The sequence below is a fragment of the Helicoverpa zea genome, chromosome 6 (assembly GCF_022581195.2).
Source record: "Helicoverpa zea isolate HzStark_Cry1AcR chromosome 6, ilHelZeax1.1, whole genome shotgun sequence".
In the NCBI taxonomy this organism is placed as follows: Eukaryota; Metazoa; Arthropoda; class Insecta; order Lepidoptera; family Noctuidae; genus Helicoverpa; species Helicoverpa zea.
Window position 1 is genome coordinate 5,775,242 of NC_061457.1, and position 22,078 is coordinate 5,797,319.

The 22,078-nt window shown below is 35.8% G+C and overlaps 1 protein-coding gene across 2 annotated transcripts in view; it reads left to right on the forward strand.

The window, feature by feature from the left end:
- The window catches only part of LOC124631381 (potassium voltage-gated channel subfamily H member 8), a 70,084-nt gene continuing 48,006 nt past the window's right edge, over positions 1-22,078 (forward strand). Inside the window, exons 1-2 of one of the 2 annotated variants that reach the window (XM_047165749.1) lie at positions 1-316; positions 2,007-2,192. The gene's annotated coding sequence lies outside the window, so the exon portion shown is untranslated. Of the gene's footprint in view, positions 317-1,894; positions 2,193-22,078 lie in introns of those variants that run through there. The other variant, XM_047165750.1, reaches the window with a different exon arrangement.

Genomic DNA, 22,078 nt, shown 5'->3' on the forward strand with positions numbered 1-22,078 from the left:
GGCCCGGCCGCAGGCAGTCAGTGTCACCGCGCCGCCGACGCCGCCGCCGACCGCGCCGTCACCCCACAATACACTTTTCCGGTTCAAAACACGTGCATTATCAATCTCCAAGATCTATTTTCGCGCGATTAATCAAAACATCTTGCCAATACTTCTCACAAAAATTCGGTTATTCTAATTATTATCTTCCTGAAGTTTTCGGTTTTTATTTTCGGTATAAGTTAAACCGTCTAAAAGTACTTTTTAAGTTTATTGTTTTTACCTGGATTTTTATTTCTGGATTCTTAATTTGTGTTGTTAACTGGTCTCCCTGAGCGTAAGTATTAAACAAGTGTAGTAGTAATAAAATTGAGCCTTGTTTACAAACTAAGACATCTCATGAAACGGTTGAACCACCGAGCTTTCAGAAACATATCGACGTTATTTTTGATGATATATATTTTTTTATAATATAAGACAAAGATATATTAAATTATTTATTAAAGTTGCTTCGCTATCGCGTAATCTACTTAAGGGGTTTTAATGAAAATTCTTTAATGTCAGTTGTATGTTCTTTAATGTCGTTTCATGACGTTGATACGAATCGGTAATAACTGCTCTGATAAATCATTGTCCTGACTACTGTTTATAAAAATAGTTTTAAAACCAAACCTGGACTTCATCAAGTCAAATCTTTCATGATTAATAAAACAATCAACAGATAGACTCATTCAATAGATTTCATTGTAAGAAAAATAGTTCCAATGAAGTAGAAAGAGGATTCTAATTGTCAATGTCTGAATTCGTATTTTTAAAAATTTAACATTTTATTGTGTGGTTTGATGGTATATCATGTGAATAAGTCCTGAATTCACATTTAATACATGCGCTTTAGTTTGTTATACCGTCTTGGATTTGAATGTTGTTTGATTCGCCGTTATATATTACGATTACAATTTATGCTCGGTGGCGTTCACTTTTTTCATAAAGTTGAAGTAAGCATAAGAACTTTTAAGTAAAGACCCTTGTTGCTATAGCCTCGTCATAAAAAAAGTTTTCAACAAAAATGGTACATTAGGCATGTTTCTGTTTGAATATTTTTGTTCTCAGTTCAATTTGTAAGGAAATCATTATGTCCCTCAGGGTTCCGGACACCGATTCGGGTTCCTTGCCAGTCACTATTTACATTTGCACAATGGGACCCTACCGACGGAACCCATCTTTTGATTTGAGCGCTATGTGCCGTTTTATGTCACTTTGAATATCTGACAATCTGATTTCTTTTTTTAGAATGAAAAAGCAGATTCGAATATTTTATTGTATTCTGATTTAATCCGTCTACAATATAGTTTTTTTTTGCTAATAAAACATAAATACCTATGTACTTACTAGATTTTTCAGTTACTGGTTTAGCTGTGTAGTTACAGTGGCTTCCACGTGGGTCTTTGCATGTGCCAGATACGAGTCTATTGATGCAAACTGATACACGTATCTCACTGTATAACAGACGATCCTGCAATCCATCACAAATAAGTAGTTCAGTATTATCTGTTGCATAACATTATAGTGCGAATATTGTTCCGCTCGCTATCTTGTGCATGATACTTAAAAAATACTATCAAGTAGCAATAAATGCATCAATTTAATAATATTATAAGGAAAAGGAAATCAGTGGAAACGTCCCCGATTTATGTAATAAATTAAATTAATACCGTTATAAAATTGCTTTCATTGAAATACTTAAAGGCTTCCAGTAAAACCTCTTCGGATTACTCGCGCAAATCTGCAGCAACAACAATCGAATCAATCCTCGGCCATTAGGCTCTGAACTTATCGTAGATACGAAGCATTATCTCTAGCCGATATCTAGATCGATACATGTTCATATTCGTAATTCGGCTTTCAATACCGCACTCTATCACCATTGCCAAACAATTCCAGTTTGATGAATGACATTTTAATCAGCCACTAGTGTATTTTTGTTTAGTTTTAACTTTTAATTGCTCTGTGTTTTACCTACGCTACAGGGACCAGTCAATATATTAAGACCTCAGTTGTAAATGTGTGAAAGTTAAGTGTTTGACATTTGGAAGATCATATTGAAGGATCAAGTGCAGTGTAGTGCGTTCGAGAGGAATCAGCTGCAGGGCCCGATGGCCGGCACGGCCGGGCCGCGCTAGATCGATCCCGCCACAGCGGCGCGGGTAACGTCGGTCAGTGCAACCTTCCATACTCCTATGTGCAATCTGTTTGTAGCAGATTTCATGTAACACGCTACTTCAACGCTATCACGATAAAAAATACGATCGTACCGTGAGTAATGCTGACACAAAGCACGTGCGCATAATGTGTGCTTATGAATTTCTAATTTTGATCGTGTTGTGCGGCAGTAAGGGAGCAGTTTAGGAAACAACATTTATTGAAAGGATATTGAACTATTGAACGGCAAACGACTGTTCAAGAAATCCAATTTGGACACGTTACGTAAAATTGAATCGGTGCCCATGTTTTTCCGGTGATATGATTGCGTGTATACTGTTCAACAATCTGATGGTATCTACTATTACAATAGTGATGTAGACGCTCAGGTACTATATGAAACCGTGCCAAAACTTTTGTCTTCTGTTTCTCTTTAATCAAAAACGTAAATCTATAAATTAACCTATGTTTGTTTGTTAGAACAAAGCAGCGATAGCCGACACGAAAATACTTTCACTGAAATATCGCAATCATAAACCGGCATGGCCTGGGCGGCGGATATTTATTTATTTTAGGCAATACTTACGGTTCATGGAAATATTTACGGTTAGAATTTTTTTTTTTTTTTAACGACGTCAAAAATCATCAAATGACCCCTCCCGCTGTGGGTTAGCAGCGGTGAGGGAGTGTCAGACTCTTACTGACTAAAAACCGTCGTGTTCCGTCATAGGCCTTTTATGTACCAGGGCCGCGGTATCTCTTTCGAACAACCCGCAGCCCACGGTTAGAATCTGAACCGGTAAAACGAGTGTTAGCCCCGTAACTTTAGATGTAGGTTTGAAATATTTAATTGCTGATCGTATTTATAAAACACCCAAAGATAATCTACCCTTTTAGAAAAAAAGTCCGTACCCTGTAGTGACATGGGCAGCTGTATTTTTAAAACCAAATTAAAAATGAAAGGTTGGTTCAGTATCGATTCCCAGTATTTTTATTCATTCAACCTTCACGGTTATTTATTTCGAACATTAATAAAATGAAATGGCATGCCAAATGTTTTAAAATAAACGTTTCAACTTATTGATAACACATGAAATAATAAATAATGAAACATGAACATACATTTTACTTTCACAGACTTGCCAAGAAAAAATAAAAGCTAAAAGCTTGTGAGAGTTGTACTCAACTCAACCCCTAACAGTATGAAATGGATTCAAAGCAATTTGCACAATAATTTGTTGGTTATCCATACATTTTCTGAAAATGAAGGCCTAAATAGATTTATCCAACTCAGATGGGTTTGGTTTACCTACAGATTATAGCATGATAATGAGAAAAAAATGGGTTTCGCAACTACTTTTGACGTGTGAAGAATATTTTAAAACTTTCAGGTAACTATGTTGATGAAATAAGTGGCGATGTTAAGCGCTTATCCACGACATGGTTAACTATTTTTTAAGCTACGGCCAAATATTTTTGTATCGGCATCTTCTAAAAATATTTTCGACAACGTAGGTACTTAAAGTTTAATAAAGAGAAATCCACTAAAAAGGACAAATTGTTTAAAATGTATTACAGATTTTCACTCATTCGTTGTATTTTAATACAATTGCTTCGTTTGCGTGCAATCATTTCGGTTAAAGTCCAGTAATGACCACATTAACAAAATCTCTATTGTTCCGCGTAATCAGCAGATAACCGTTTTCAACCTGCGTGGAATCGAATAGTTATACAGTTATAATATTATTATATGGCAGGAGGTAATAATAGGTAGGTCCTTACCTGCCTAATTTAAAGTAATACGTTCTGACGTAGTTACAGCTATTTCAGAGTACCTATAATTAAAACGCCCCATTGTTGTTAGTTAGGTACCCTCTGTAACCTAATTCTATTTAGAAAATTAATAAAGTTTACACTATTCGGTAAAGGTTGCAATTAACGCGGCCTCAAATATACATGTTGCTTATCTGAAATGTTACTTATAAATAATGGAATTGTTTTCTAGTTAACTTGATATAAACTGATGAAGGTTGCAAACTGGTTTGTATCCTCTGTCTACCTGTCACGCGGAAAAGAAAAAGAAAATTCTCAGGGGAAATAAGAAAGAGCTTTACGTAGCTGAACTCCAACTATCCACTCCAACAGTACTTACTTATATATAAGTATAAATAGAAAACCGTTTATATAGCCACAATGAGTAAAAACTGAGATTTTTACGCTCGAAATAAGGTAATAAAAAACACGCCTCAGCCCTAACAAGTAATTAAACAAAGATGCTTCATGTGATACGGGCGTTTCAACCAGAATTTTTGTCACCCGTCTAAAAGATGGACGAAAAATTCATGGTTCGTATCTCTCTCCGCGAGCTAAGAATTATCACATAAATTAAGTCTGAAACATTAAAATGTTATGAACAGTGCTACTGAACGACACTGAAGTAAACACGCCCGAATGTTCCGACATTTTTACACGTAAATATTTAATTTTAATATTAATGTGCATGCTTACATATTAATGCGACGGTAAACCGCGTGCAATGAAATTGTTCATGATTATTTTGTTTCACACTTTTGCAATAACAAACGAATTTAATTGTGCATAATTTGCATTAGTCAATATTTCTACCATGTACTATTTAAAACAGCTTTCAGAAAGTATAACAGTCATACACTCCAAGTAATAAAAAAGTTATCGTCCATTCTCTCAGAGCGTTTTCTTAACAAATTGTTGCGGAACAAGAGCGCTTCCGAACAACTTCGCTGATATCTTACTATGTCTGTTTCATTACGAGTTGACATCGTGTAGCCGCGTTGATAAAAGTAATACTATAAGTAATGATTATCTTCATGAACTGCAGTCAGCCAGAGAGATAATATTCATGAGCAGTCGAGTAAAAGTAATGTTAATTAAATTAGGATTTTATTGCCTGTGCATTTGACAAGTCTGCAATTTGGTTTCTTTTATATATTATGTAATATGATCTTTGAAGTATGACATAGCACCATTTTTTTGTTTTGTAAACACTTAAATATTTAAACGAATTGTTTAGTCAAAATTGTATAAAACACTGCAACTATGGCATAAATCACATTTTTGCGCCATTGCGATCACTTTTTTGTAATTAAAAGTTTTGAGAGGCATAACTGATATATTAGAAGGATAAAAGCGTCGGATCTAGGAATTTTCATAACGCGTGTTATTTTACGGTGCGATCGTTCAGAAAATTTATACCTACGAACGAGAGAGGAAAATTGTAACACATGCCGATGATGTTTAAGTAAATAGCATGACTTGACTGTCTGTTGAAGTTTGAATTATACGGAATTATGCAAATTGTCTCCTGGAATTGTTTGAATGCTGACATAATTCCAATAACGTTAGATACGGAGATGGATATTATATTTGCTTTGCATCAACATATAGACGTCAAACGATGATAAAGCTACTCTGCTGATACACTGCTAACTCGTATATAATTGTATGATACCTATTGTCATATTGCCTCCCATTTATGACGGGTACCTGTGTGTTTTTAATGCATTACCCAGGAATCTTTCTTTCATTAGGAACCTTTCTTCCTTCCTTTTAAGACCCCTTTAAATTAAAACATTTGTAATTAAGGCAGGAATATTTAATACCTTCTTATTTGCATAGGCAGAGCAATATACAGATCAGGACTATAAATTAAGAGAAATAAAGTACCTAAATTTGTTGCTTTATATGTTGCAAACGTGTGGGACGGTATAAATACTTAGCAAGAAAAAATAAAAGTTTTTTTACATACAACCGCTTTTATTTTTAATGCTACCCTTTTAGTAGATACTTAGTTAATATTGTAAAAGGAATGAGAAGGGTTCTCGCCGTTTTTCATCAAAACAATGTAAAAGCCATTAAAGTAAAGACGATTTTATTACTAATTGACTTTTAAACTTTTATGCAGCATAAAATAACAATATTTAGTATTTTCATACCATAAGAAAATTCGATTAGTCAAAAAGCAAAGATTCACACATTCAATGTATTTTAGTAAGTTTAGCATAATAATAGAATTCAAAAGAAGCACATAACATGAGGTTTCCATTATTTGAAGTGCTTAACATAATCTGGCTAGTACTAATATTTGGACTGGAAAATCGAAAACGAATATTCTAGAGTGCTCTAAATCTTTGCAAAATCCTGTTTGAAGTCCTAGAACTGCGCGCGAAACTTGCAAATTAAATGACCTTTTCAGTTCAGATGCACCCACCGGGGTTTTAACGAACCTGGCAACCCTGAATTGGTAATGTAAAGCCGGGTCTACACTAGTTAATCTTGCTTTGTACAATATTCTCCCTTTGTATCATCAGAGCACTTGACACCAAGCTTTTGTGACGGGGTTGTGTATGTGAAGTCATTTGTTATTGATATTTAGGCTGTTGAAAGCGAAACCTCGCCGCCTCGACACTGTATATAACAGACCTTTTCAGCAAACATGTTTACTGTGAACCTACGCTTTATTTTGTGGCTATTGTCCTGACATAATTATTTGTTTCATATTTTCTCTTTGAAAGGCAAAATATACAAGAGCTTGTACCATTATGCAAATTATTTTTACGGTGGAAATTATTTCGTTGTGAGAGGATGTTATTATGTTACGAGAATTTTTTTCATGATCTAAGCCAGACAATGAGTCAGAAATGCGAAGGCAGTTGGAATAAATTAAGTAGAAAATTTAAGTTATGACACATCGCCTCATTGGGTATGCGGATTGTATCTAAATATGATGTCATCATTGTGCCTGATAGACGCTAGTTCATTCGTATTAGCGCCTACATTAATGTTCCCAACTCCAAATACAGGTGACCTATTAATCACCAAACTTTGCCTACTGCTAATGCCATTCATTGTTTATCTACCTCTAAACCCGAATGTTATCTATTTATGCGTATTAAATAGTTATGATGCATATATTATTTTGAAATTCCCGTTATCCACAAACTATTAGCAAATTATAATTTCTACCGTTCGGTTCCTATGACGTGGAAAATGCGGTTGAGCGGAATACATTAATTTGTGATTCGTTTTAATTAATTAGAAAGGAATAATAACGAATTCAAAGCTCTGCATTAACTTTAGGTTGCTTTTAAACAAATGTTCTGTTCTAAATGGCGAATTCAAAGGCGATTTCCATTTATCCGAATGATTAAACTCGTACTTTCTTCAGTAACAGTTTTACAGCCATGATATACAGCGTTGATAATCAGAAATTAGAGGTCTTTTGTTTGTTTAATCGATACTAATAGTACTCCTATTTCTCCAAAAATAACGAAATCAATTAACGAGTAACGAGGCCCTATTATTTACTGGTAATTGATGCGAGCTTGTTACATAAAGACAGCTGAGGCAGACTTTTTTCAGTAGCTTTCTTTTAAAATGGCCGTATATTCGGAGATCATATGAATGATGTGTTAATTTATAATAAACTTGTCTTCAGGATAGACACTTGACGTGATAAAATTACGCTTGCAAACCTGGGAGCAATCTAATTAATGCACCTTCACTTCAGCGTCGGAAACAGCGCGACGTTTGTCAATTTATTAGGAACTCGACTTACGGGACTGTTTGACAATTAATTTATTCCCTAAACTAGCTGTTGCCCGCGACTTCGTCTGCGTGGGCAATTTGGAATTGTCAAAATACTACTTATGCCGTAGCGTAGGTGTATTCTTTTACATAACAATATAATTAGGATTACCACTTAGCAGCAGCACGGGTTGATCAATCAAGGTGGTGTCGACGGTGTGTGACTATTTATCTAAACAAAAGAAGTAAAGTTTGTGACGTTGAGGAAATCTCTGGATCTAGTCAACCGATTTGGAAAATTATTCCGTAATTCTCACATAAAACAAAGGTCTGACAAAGTTGTCATTTGTACATTTTCTGCAGCAGCTGCGACAAATCAGGAGCCAGAAAGTCTGTCAAACAGTTTTACTTACCACGGATAACGCGGTGTCTAGTTCACTGGGTTGAAGAGATCAGATAGGCACTCCAAGTAAACATTGGTACTCAAAAAGATTCGGTTTGACTGGAAGCCAACACCCACACAATTGAGGAATAGCTGGGTGGTTGATGACTGAGTCATCAGGCAAGCGCATAGTTTCACTACTTGTATTTTGGGGATTTTCTGTGCACTCACTCACTATGTTATGTTGGAATTCCACCGAAATGTTTGCATTAGTTCACGATCAGGTAAAGTATACGTCCGAGAGAGTAAGTCCAATTCGTGTGTTGGCACTTGAAGCCTGCAGTTCTTCCAAGATTTTCAAAATGTACGCTCGCAATTTGTCATTTCTTGGTGGAGCCAGCAGATCAGAAGAAACATAAGTGCTGTGTATACTGTGCGTCACTACTGCACAACGGTAAAATTTCGTCTTTATAAATAGCACAAACGTTCGCTCTCTTGCGGAGGACGTTTAAATACCATATTATGTGTCACACGTAGGTAAACAGGACAACAGTATATTATCATCGAACCGCTTTCAAAGATCTGATGAGCGAACAGACCAGAACCAGAAGAAAAAAAAAGACACATATATTTGCAAACAAATTGAAAAAACTTCTCCTAAGCAAATGCTACTATAGCGTCAAAGAATACCTTGACGATAAAAAGATAGTCGAATGAATAACTTGTGTTTTCCTAATCTACTATTGCATCTACTACTGTAATTAGACTTTCTAGCCTTCTTTTGCTGTACCCTAACAGGGTCCATAATATGTACCTAGCTTTAAGCCCCTTGTAACATCTTTATAACTTTATGGTATGCAAATAAATATGAATATGAATATGAATATGAACTGACTTGATCGCCTCGAGAAAATCAGAGCTCTATGAAGCGATCATTCGCTTTGATTCCTACTGCTATTGTGGTTTCTGAAAATGTATTCAATTAACCAACGATGAATATAATTCTTAGCCAGCCGACTCTTTTGACTTCTCGAAAATCATAACGATGGTTTTTGTGCAATGCACAAACGGAAATTCGATATACTACACATTCGATATTCACACTTCTACAGAATTGATATTAAAAGGTTTGACAACGGGCTATAGTAGCGTAGTTAAACTAACTGAAACAATTTTAGTGATCCTTCAATAAAGTTAGAGAAGCGGGTGTGCATGATGAACATTAAGAGTTGGTAAATACGTGATGATGATGACCTAATTCATTACTATTCTAATTTGTTCATGTACCACAAAACTCAAGTTAAGGTGGAGAAAAGGATTACCAAGCTCCCAAAGGCCTGGGCATTTGAAACACGTTGCATGGCATCCTGGAAAGTTACGTAATTCTCAGCCATCAGTTTGAGCAGTGTGAGGGAGTGTCAGGCTTTGGCCCTAGTGGGCCTCACAGGGGTTTGCTGAATCTCCTCGAGGGGCGCGTGAAATAACGGGTCTCCCAGAAGCCGGAAGGTCGATGACCCACTCAAAACTAATCGCTCACGCCTACGGTGGCCGGGAGTCGTCTCTCGACATCCGGCTTTCGTGGTGTCTTACCGCAGTGGCTGGAATGAGAGTTGGGAATTTTCAGTCGCTCCGCCGCCTCATTCTTTGTCATCCCATTTCTTCTCGCTCCAGATCATGGTTTAAACCGGGGCCGGGTGCGATAGGTCGCACAGTCCGCACAGTGGTGAGATCCGGGCGCCACCTCCATGAGATCAGAGTTGGGAATGTATGTTTGCAAAAACTAATAGAACATTTAGCTTAAACACGTTTGATAGTAATTCTGTCTTAGTAACTGAATAATATAAATGATATAAACGTAGCTATATAAAAGATGTTTTTTTAGACTCAGTCCGTGGGTCTGACTGTGACTGTTCGTAATTGTAAACGGTGTATTTGTGATATAATTCTTAGCTCGATGATTTGTGATCAGGAGTTGAAAGCAAGTATGTCTCTGGCCTGCGACGCGTAATTTGTACGTTTTCAGAACGAACGAACTCTTGTCTTCTGTTGACATCTTGTTGACATATTGTGACAGGTAGTTATTCCCATTGATGTTAATTTTAGAAGTGACACAATGTTTTCGGTCGTATTTTGCCTACATTTTTTATTACTCAAAAAGTGTATTAATAAGGACCTTCTATTTATATGTAAGTGAATTCAAAATAATGTAATATATTAAAACCAGGAACTTATTTTTAAGGATGTTTGAATATTAATTACAATGTTTTTTTTATAATAATAAAATCTTAGACTCGCAATGCACTTTCAGTGTGATGCATGTTTGTTATTGGATGAAATGAATGGATATTCATGTTTATGAGAGGTATAGCTTATATTATGTCAGAACAACATATGTAGACTTTTTAAGAATGTGGGGAAGTTCATAATTTCTTCGGGACGTGGGTACCGCTTCCCATGGGAACTACTGCCCGCACCGGGATAAAATATACCCTATGTTACTCGCAGATAATGTAGCTTTCTAATGGTGAAAGAATTATAAAAATGTCCCTGATGATGCGCTGATATTTCTTGTAGTGTTTTTATAGTAGCAAAATACACAAGTTGTCATATATTTTTTTCTTGAAAGTAAGAACATACCATGACAAAGTGAAGTCTGTTTTCATTGATATTTTACCTACTACCAGTTTTATGGCACATCTGTTTCTGCATGATTTTCTTCATCTATAATTTTAGGATATCATTTCTTTAAATTCAGTTTTTTGCTCAAGTTACTTATAAAAGCGTTATTTTTTATGTAAAGATAGATAATAGGCCGATAAACTTACAAAGTTCAACATTCAAATATGTGTCATTATTGCACCCGCTGTTGCAGAAACGTTAACAGAAATTATCGTTCATTGCTCATCCCCCGTAGGTGATAGCGTGATAATATATATCCTATATGTTGAACAGGCTCCCAGGTAATATTCATGCAAAATTTGATTTAAATCTATGCAGTACTTTTCGAGTTCAGTGAGACCAAACATACAGACAAACAGACAAACAGACAAACAGACAAAAATTCTAAAAACTATATATTTGGGTTCAGAATCGATAATAGATCACCCTCCAAGTATTCTTTTTAAAAAATATTCAATGTACAGTTTTGACTTTCCTATCATTTTATTATATGTATAGATTGTAAAATTTTAAGGAGATAAATATTGTAGATTAATATTTAATTGATAAAAGTAGGTAGGTGTAGGGTATGGACATAATTCCTAAGCCATTGACGCCATTGCCTATTAAGGTCGTCTAACATCTAATTATATGAGAGTAGGAAGGATAACATTGAAGTTATTATTATAGTGTTGTGTCCTTTTACTAGTACATGCTTGAGTGGCCAGGTGCGACGAGATAAGCCGTTAAACCCCCCTTTTCTCGTCTCATGTACACGCTGGTCGACTTGCTAATGTGTAAAAGGTGTAAAACGTTAGACGAAGGCAGCTTATACTTCTATTTTTACCCGCAAGCCACAATTAGGACGATTCTGCAACGAACGAGAACAGATTACTTTACACGAAACGATTCCTATATTTTCAGAGCACGATTACCTCAGCAGCTGGTTCGGAATAGTTTATAAACACTATTGTACAATTTTAAACCAATTTTTATTGCTTCCCAAAAAGTAAGCCAATTAACTGCGAATGAGTCAAGTCTTGCATTGTTTCCCAGGTCCTGGCTACGTGCCAGACTTCACGCCATCGATACTAATTAATAGAAATTTCTCGACAAAAATATAGGTCAACTTATAAAACTTAGTTTAAGTAAGACGCCTTACGTTTCCTTTGAAAGCCTTTAACATCAGTCTAAGGAGAAGTTGTTTCTTGAGCTTATACTTGTTTAAAATGAAATGTTTCTTCTTTCCAGACTTTAGATATATGCTGATGGAAAATTCTTTACGCTCTTTACTTTGTTGATACTGTTTATTACGGATTTTGGCTCTATTGCTTAGGTACATGGGTATTATTTAAAACTACTATAATTCATTGATAACAGTAACGATACACTTACGGATATATATGCGGATGTAGAATATGATAGTATTAATTATATAATCTATCATATTCTGCATCCGGTATTAGCTTTGACTCAATTTAAACAGATTAACTTTGAATTAATGATACCTACTAGATAACAAGACGACACTAAGATTAACTGTAACTCATATCTTAGATACTGGTAAAAAGTCGTGGTGGCCTAGTGGGTAAAGGACCAATCTCTCAAGTATGAGGGCGCGGGTTCGATCCCAGGTCAGGCAAGTACCAATGCAACTTTTCTAAGTCTGTATGTACTTTCTAAGTATATCTTAGACACCATTGGCTGTGTTTCGGATGGCACGTTAAACTGTAGGTCCCGGCTGTCATTGAACATCCTTGGCAGTCGTTACGGGTAGTCAGAAGCCAGTAAGTCTGACACCAGTCTAACCAAGGGGTATCGGGTTGCCCGGGTAACTGGGTTGAGGAGGTCAGATAGGCAGTCGCTTCTTGTAAAGCACTGGTACTCAGCTGAATCCGGTTAGACTGGAAGCCGACCCCAACATGATTGGGAAAAAGGCTCGGAGGATGATGATATCTTAGATACTGGCTAAAAATAGTAATTTTAAAAGCAGTGCGTGTCTGTTATCATGATGGTATGCTATAGTATGTGAATCAGCCGACCAGAAATTATCCTATCGATAAACAAATGTGCTAAATTTTTAATCCGATTATCATATTAACTGGGATAGATAATTCGATAACAATCGATGATGAAACATAGCCTTGAGCACTGGATAAGAAAATCTACATAGGTACCCATAGATTAGATGTTTTATCAATATGAAAACACGTAGGCATTTATTCTTCTGAAGCCATTGTGTATATTTATGAGTCTAATAAAAACTTGTAAACCATAGTAAACACGTCTATAAAATGATAATACTCTGGTCTATTTCTTGATATTTCTACGGTATTCTTAGGAGTAAGTTTAGTAATTGCTCTTTACCTAATACTCGTCGTAGTTGGTCTGACCTCGGCTTTGACATTAAGAGTCTAGATAGCAGATCTCCCGCGGATACGGCTTCGCAAATAAATCTAGATCTATTTTAGTTATAACAAGATGATCAGTTGTCTGAGAACTTTATAAAATTATTGGATTTTACTTAAAAAAAAACAGGATAGCAACAGACACCTAAAGAAACAAAGAATTTGGTCATGAAGAAAGGTTACGTCTTGTTTATGAATAGTTCCTTGTGTTGTTTTTCATTACTAGGTCAGATTACACCACACCTGAAGTGTAGCCTTTGCTCTGATCCGGATCCATCTGTCTATTGCACTGCACAGACCATTTGGAGCGTCGCCAACAATGAGACCACACTTTGTTGATAATAGTCTTTCGTATATCTATCATCAGTGTTAATTTTATTAGTTTATTCACCTGTATCGTTTACATGCCTTCAAGAAGACACATTGCGAGATACGTTTATAGAATTATCATTTGTAAACACAGTTCGTAAGTTATAGTTACCTTGTACCGCGGCGGCCATTCCCGCTAAGTCTGATGAGAGAAGAAACTCGTCTCAATGATTTCCGATCGTAATAAAAGTGTTCTTGTGTTTGTAGCTAAATGCGTTCGCTTTAAAACAGATGAAACTCATTCCAGATTCTTTAAAAATAGGTTATATTTTGCATAGTTGATAATTACACACAAAATGTAAATATCCACAGTGGCTAGTTGGCGGGCAAACCAATGTAAAATCAACATCGACCGGCATAAATTGAAACCGAAATAGTGTGAGAAATAAAAACAAACAGGGACAAAGCGTATTTGTATAAAGCTTGCACTAGTACTGCGTTGTTAGAAATGCCCGAGAGAAATAACCCTCTTTCGAACTCATCCGAGTAGCGTGCATGACGTGCCGTGGACGAAACCAAACAATTTGTCTATAAAAATATAAAAGTTCGCGCACAGAATACAAATGTGACACTTCAGAGAGTGTCGTTAACTTTGCTGTCAACAATAACGTGCTGAAGCGTTAAATTTTTCACTTTGTCGGCGACGGCCGCCTCTGGGCAGCTGATGTAGGCCGCTCGGTAAATTTAGCTTAATTACCTTCTAAATACACAGATATATATGTAGAAAGCTCCGGATAAAGGCACATACAATGTCTGGCTTCGTATAAACGTAACCAGCTTAATCTGATACGTAACGGACCGCGCAGTACTCCATTCTTATCTGGTATTTTAGTGAGAGTTTTATTATGAAAGTACTTTATCAGAGGGTGAATGTAGCCGATCTGAGCCGATAACTTTACAAGATTTATACTCAGGTACTAAATTTAATGGGTCTGGCGTTAATTGAGATGGTATCAGTTGTACGGTGGTCTATTATTAGGTTTATGTGGGCAGCAAATCCACCTGGAGTGGAGGATAGACGTATAATAAGGTGAGTCAGTGTGTGCGCCTAGCCGTTATCTAGCGGTGCACTCACTCGAGCATCCCGCACGCCACCGAACACGATAAAAGATTTATGCATGCTCCCATACTCCGCAATATTCGCACCAAACATTTTATTTCGGAGAATCATTTTTCCAACGTTTCGAATATCTACGTGGATTTGTTTCGCATATTAGGACAAAACCACCGTGAAACCGACTTTTCATTTTTAGGGTTCCGCACCCAAAGGGTAAAACGGGACCCTATTGTTTTCGCTCCTCTGTCCGTCCGTCCGTCCGTCTGTCTGTCACCAGGCTGTATCTCATGAACCGTGATAGTTAGAGAGTTGAAATTTTCACAGATGATGTATTTCTATTGCCGCTATAACAACAAATACTGAAAAGTAGAATAGAATAAATATTTTGGGGGGCTCGCATACAACAAACGTGATTTTTTTGTTCATTTTTTTCTCTGGTACGGAACCCTTCGTGCGCGAGTCCGACTCGCACTTGGCCTGTTTTTTTTATATGAAAACGCAATATCACTGAAAGGGGAACATACCTAGCTACCTGTGACTATAGAATTTGATACCCATTTACTTTGGTTTAAATTGACCGAATTCTCGGAAATCGGTTTAATCACCTGAGATCCATGGTAAGTAGGTATAAGGGTCATCTGCGTCCTTCACATTAAATTCAACAATCCACTCGGTTGCCGGAGTCTGTTAAATACTTTCATTGATTTATGTTATAAACATTGGACCAAAATGAATTATTTTAGTTATAGATCAATTTTTACCGGTCGTCGTAAAATTAAGAAGTAAGTTTTAATCAGCGTGTAAAGTAAAAGCATCATTCTTAATCAGGCTAGATCTATACGCAATAACATCCTTGTCTGAAGAATTGTTATCACACAAGTCATGATGAAAAAAAGAATTTAAAGGCTTCTTATAGAATACGATTATCTCCTACAAAGTAATCTTTTGGTCCATGGAACCGCTCCACTGAGTCATAAAAGAGTACAAAAGGTACATGGTAACGTTTAATACAGCCAGTGCAGTTACTATTAGGTGTAAAAAAATTATGAATTTCATCTGAAACTAATTAACTATTACGAAACACTTTCACCTTTCACCAAGTAAATACTTAATACCTACAAACACTGACACACAGACAAAACAGTATGGTACCAGCTAATTAGCAGATTTTTCTAATGTACATACTATTTCATATTCATCTTACTGATTTATGAGCTCAAACAAATTATCGAACGACTAAAAGTTTGCAGTTTGCTCTTAAGAAGATAAATCAACAGTGAATTAATCTCAATCTGATAGTTTCTGTATCTCTTCCTAGTGGTTATAGACAGACGGTTAGTTTACTGAAATGTTACGGCGAATAAACTTTACGCTGTGGTATTGTCAGTGCTTCGGAAAACTTTCAATCGGGGATTTAATCTGTACCGTTTTAATAAGATTAAGCTTTTATGGGATGGGAAACATGATTATGAATAAAACTATATAAAATCAATAACATTTTATACCTATTTTTAAAAAAAGTTGTAACATCGCTCCTAATATAAAATAGAGGTCGTATTCATAAGCTTCACTAAAATATGTGTTGATCCTTTACACGGATTAAACGTACGTTACACAAAATTATCCCTTGCAAAGTTATTAGGGACTAAAACCTTTTCGTTCATGGTACACGTAGAATATTCCCCTAATATAAATAGTAGGACCCTTAAGAAACCGCCGTAACTAATTCTGATATTAGGGTCAACGGTCCTTGGACTGATTTATTTGTAGACTGATTTTAAAAGCCGACCTTAATCATGTATTTTCACTTAAATAGATACTTATGGTATTATTAAAAATAATGCATTTCTGAGAAAACAAAACTTTGGGAGTTTTTACTCCCAAAGTTGGCCCTATCTTGGTACACATTTTAGTCTTGTCACCTGCAGGATTCGTGGATGGGCTTTAGATTTTGGTCAATATATTGAATTTGGTTAAGCCAACCTACCAAAACACCAAATAGTTTCACACATTTGCTGCGGCCTTTCCACCAATAGTTTGATACCTAGGTACATACAATTTCGACACGATACATATTTGAGTGTTTCCTATAAAACAAATAGTAAGATTAGTAGGTGATTGACGCCGAACCAACAGAAGCAATTAGGAATGTAAAGTCCGTAATACACAGTATGCAAACTTGTATTGTTCTCAAATGTACGTCACACCCAGCGTACCGTATATGAACGGCAATTGCACACCAATTATGGAAACATTTCGCAGAGTCTCTTACATTACAATACCTGTTAATTGGCAGACAGCCTTCTTCAATGAAATACAAGATGCACGGACAAAATGCTTGTTCCTTAAAGCTTGGATGGAGTACATTTTGCATATAGTAGCCTGCATTTATTTTGTTACAATTTTATGTAGCAAGCAAGCCTGAAATGAATAAATGGATAAATAATGTGCAGATCTTGCAAGTATTACCTATACTTGATATATAAGATTCACTTGATCAAACCCAACTTCCTTAAGAGCTTCTTACAGTGTCACTTGGAACTACCAGCTAGACGAATGAGGCACGAAATGCAAACAAATATGTACATATATTACTATGAAAAGCCTACATTATTGGTAATTTTCAAATACCGTTCGTACACTGAACTTACGAATAGATTGTATGCTATTTTACTTCGGTAACCATTAAGCCACCGCTCTCCATGTAATTACGTACGTACGCATTTCACGTACATCTCTGTACTTTGAAGATTTAAGTACACAAATAAACAATTTTACTTATGTTGCAGTTATTCTTATTACCCTTAGCTTTGGCATTGCAAAACAGTACCTTCAGTATTATTGAAACTTTACCAAATAAAATACATTTGTATCTCTTTGTTCCGTAACTTTGAGATATATTTCAATTAGTACAATTGCAACAAGTTGGCTCGTACAGAAACGTACGTGTAACATTAAATCACAATTTATTACGCAATATTTTGTCCTGTCGCCATTTTCGCTCACCACAACTTACTAAAACTGTGTGTTGTGTTATGTTTGGAGTGATATAATTTTCTGTGTAATAGAAACTTACTGTTATCAGGAAATTGCAAAAAACCGGCCAAGTGCGAGTCGGAATCGCGCACAAAGGGTTCCGTACCATAATTTAGAAAATGAGCAAAACATCACGTTTGTTGTATGGGATTTATTTTATTCTAGTTTTCAGTATTTATTGTTAAAGCGGCAACAGAATTACATCATCTGTGAAAATTTCAACTTTCTAACTATCACGGTTCATGAGATACAGCCTGGTGACAGACGGACGGACGGACGGACAGAGGAACGAAAAAAATGGGGTCCCGTTTTACCCTTTGGGTACGGAACCCTAAAAAGTAGTCATGTGGCTCTCGTGTGGACACGACAAAGTTGGAAAAAGGATATTATGGATAGTGTATACTGGCGTCGTAAACTCGGAGTGTGCGTGATTTGGATAGTGCACTGGCGCATCTTCAATGTTCAGTTACTCACGTCTTTGTTGCATTCATATTTTAATTTGAACGATTAATGTCGAGAAGATCGTCTTTTAGCGGTCGAGTATCCACTGTCCATATAACTTAAATATTTTTCAATCAGCACACACTTGATTCTAATTCTTTTGTTTGCTATCATTCTGCGACAAAACGCTTGCTAGGTACTTAATAAACTGTATCACATATCAATATCTATGTCCTTCTACATCTTTTGCCTATAGGCAAAATAAATCTTCCCAATATTTTGTACCCTATAACTTATTAGATTCTCAACTAACCCTTAACGAGGTTGGGGCTCAAGTTATTATGACCTTTCTTTGGCCAAGATATATGGCAGTAATAAATTACCTCAGATTCGTGCAAGTTCAATGTAAGGGTGATTCAATTACACAAATATTGAATCGTCTTGTTATCGACCTATCTCATAAGTTTCTATCAATAGAGTAGGTAACTTAGATTGTTAGTATCTGTACCCCATCTTGTTCATACTTTAACAGACCCAAATCATAGTTGACTTGGGACATTTTGAACTATTTCAAGTAAAATCATAGTTTAGAATTACAATAGCGAAGGCTTACGTATTTGAAATGTAGATGACGAGTCATTTGTTAGGTTTTGCAACATTACTTGCTTCTAACATTGTTTTTGGTGGAGAAGTTAGATAATAATCCGGCGAAACGATGTCGGGACCGACTGTTTTGACAAGTAGCTCGTAGATGTATCTCCTGACTTTGATCATTGAACAACTACTAGTGATATATGTCACGGATAAAATAAGATATGGTCACTGCCTGACGTTGTAAAATCCAGCCAGCTTTCTGATTGGTTAAAATTATTTCATCCGAAGCTGAATGTCCACATTATTCCAACTTGTAATCTATTGTGAGACACAGATGTGGGTCTCAATCTCAGCAGTAAACTGCGCTTTATTTTGGGATACATATGTTTCAGCCTATAAGCAGACAATGGACCGTCTGTGTTGACACATACAGCATTCTAGAACGGCTGAGTAACCGAGTGAATAGGAGCGCTACGCTCTCAGAAATCTCTGTGCGAGAATATGGACGACTATTTAGAGCAAACTTCTCGAATATCGAACAAGCATCACATGCCAGAATATCGAGCAAGCAAATACTCGACGTTGATATGAAAGATATTCTGCTGTTTGTTCTAGTAAATAACTGCAACTATTGACAGACACGTTCAATCTCAACTGTGCTCTTAAACACGAATCAGATGTGTTTGTATAAAAAAACAGCACAATTTTCTCTTCACTTCAAATTATTGTCTTAATCTGTCGAGTATTATGTGTATCTGTATCTCTTTGGCTGTAACGCGGAGGAATATTATATAAGACATGTTTCATATCAATCCTTTTATCCCCTTGTTCAATCTTCAAGACGTGTAAGGTTTCGGATTAATATTGTTCCCTTTCTTACGTTTCCTTTGATTGGAACAGGGAAATTTTCTGACTGCAATACATAAGGGTTTAATAAGATGAAAATCCGTTCAATACACAAGCCAATTAAGGGCTGTAGACTCCGTTATTGTGAGAGCAAAGCCTTGTAACATTTAATAAACATAATCGCAAGCTGTGAACCATATGTGTAAGACGTAAGTAAGTAGGTTACATTATGATACATAAGTTAGCAAACCCTGTTTTAACTTAGAACTTACCCGAGTACATCCAGTTACCATGTAGATACTCATATATAAAATATTCAGTTATTTTAATATCAAAATTCGGAATTGTTTCCACCATTTGTAATTTTGGAAACTGCTACATTGCAATAAGACTTTTCCAATTAGTCATAACTGTGGTCATAACCCTTTAGAACAGCTTTAAACTTCAAGCAAAGCGCTCGTAATCAATTGATTCAATGCAAACTTAATAATAAAATGTTCAAATTAGGTCCATAAATTGTTCACGCGAACCCCAAACAAACACACAAGAAGAACAAAAACAAACTTCATCAATTATAATTTCAATAATGCTTTTTGTATCATCAAGTTACACGCAAAATCGATATTCAAGAACTTGGACGAAAATTAATATGTATTAGAAAACAATGGATTTTAAATACATCGAGATAATCTTGATTCTATACCTGTGAATCTCAATTCCAGATCTTTTTTATTATTTTACATTGTCTTTTTCAAGTTAAGTAAGCGAAGAAAAGTTATCTTCGCTCTTTTTTAAAGTAAGTGAAAACTCGACTCACCTGCCTCATTTTTATTTCATATTTTTCGTCAATCAAACATAATGAGGGAACCCTGACTTATCTGTCTGGGAGGTAAAGGGCCATCAAGTGCCTTCTGCGCCCTGTGGTTAAAGGTTACTCGAGATAACCCTGAACATATAACACTGCGAATTGTGCCGGAGTATTTGATTTACTAAAGCGGGAACTGTCGGGGACTGGCAGGGACTATCGTTATCCGTTTGTTGGAACTTCAAAGACCAATTACTGTGTGGTTAATTGAGTCACCAAATTGCCCATCTTCGGCATTATCCGTTTACGACATTCAACCGTTTGGAAGTTACCGATTAGTGGTCGCTTATAATCTATGGAATTGCACCTTATTATAAGAAACGAGGAAATGGTCTTTAAATGACAATACCTATTAATTTCTTGAAGCAAAATCTAAAGAAAGTGTTCGCTATCACATTTTTTATATCAATGTCGTCGCTTTGATAAATTGAATCTGTGAATCTCAGGTCACTGCACCCGAGTTTCAATTACCACCCTTAACGATTTTGATGATTCAAATGCATAGAGAAGCTCAAGAGATATACAGGCCATTCGCCTAGAAACAATGGCTCATATTGCGGTAGGTTTAGAGTATTACCGACCGCCTGAATGGCGTATTCACGGCGCAGCGGGCGAAAGATATTGCAATCCATTAAAGTTGAGCTGCAGCCGAATGGTTTAGAGCGCCAGCTGAAATTTATGAAGCAGATCTCATTTTCAAACAGTTTGCACGAACTTTCACGCGCTTTACAGAAATACTTTGACGATCTACAAATGTTAACTGAAAGCAGCTAAAAGGAAAGGTGAAATACAAAAAATTAACAGCTAGAGATATTATTCACAGGAATACACCCAAATATTAATTACCTAAGTTCAACGAGCATTATTATTATCTTGACATTGAGTCAAATTGTGAAAGAATTGCACAATGGTATAGATCCCCGGGACAGTATAAAATAAAAATGTATGACAAATATTTAATTAAGAAAAATATGCGTTTATATTTGTATTTGAGCGTTAATTTTCTTTTCAATGATATCCAATTAAAATGCGTGTCTATCAGCTGTCCCTTGAATCGGGAACAAACAGTTAAATTTTGGGAACTGTTGTTTGTGATGTTCCTTAAGATAAACTTACTGACAAAATAAAGTTTGTCTTCTTAAAGATTCCTGTTCGAATGCTTGAAGAATATTTCGTGAAAATTGCAAAAAGAAAAAGTTATGGAAAATGATGTTGTTGATTTAGATCGAAGACTTCATTTTAATATCAAAGATCTAGCTCAAGTTGGTTATCTAGATTTACATTATGCTAATGAGGCTTCAGGGTAAGTAAGTGGTACCTGCTATAAATCTGCTGAAGGTGCTGTTACATTAAAATAAATAACTATTAAATAATTTATACGAATATTAGTTTGTTTTCGCTTTCAGCAATTTGAGAACTTTTTCCGTCCGATTCCTGATTTTTAATTTCGTTTTTAGGAATTATTTTCAATTCCATAGGTAATAGTTTTGTCTTATTCATACTGTTAACGATCATGTCTTAAAATAGTTGCGCCAGTAATGATGATTAATCGATAACTGGTAGGTATTTCTTTGTTATATAATACGAGCGTGTCATTCATTTTGTAGGAAGAAATATAAATGGGTTTGGTATTTACATCGATATATTTACATAATATTTACAAGATAAATTGAGACAATAAA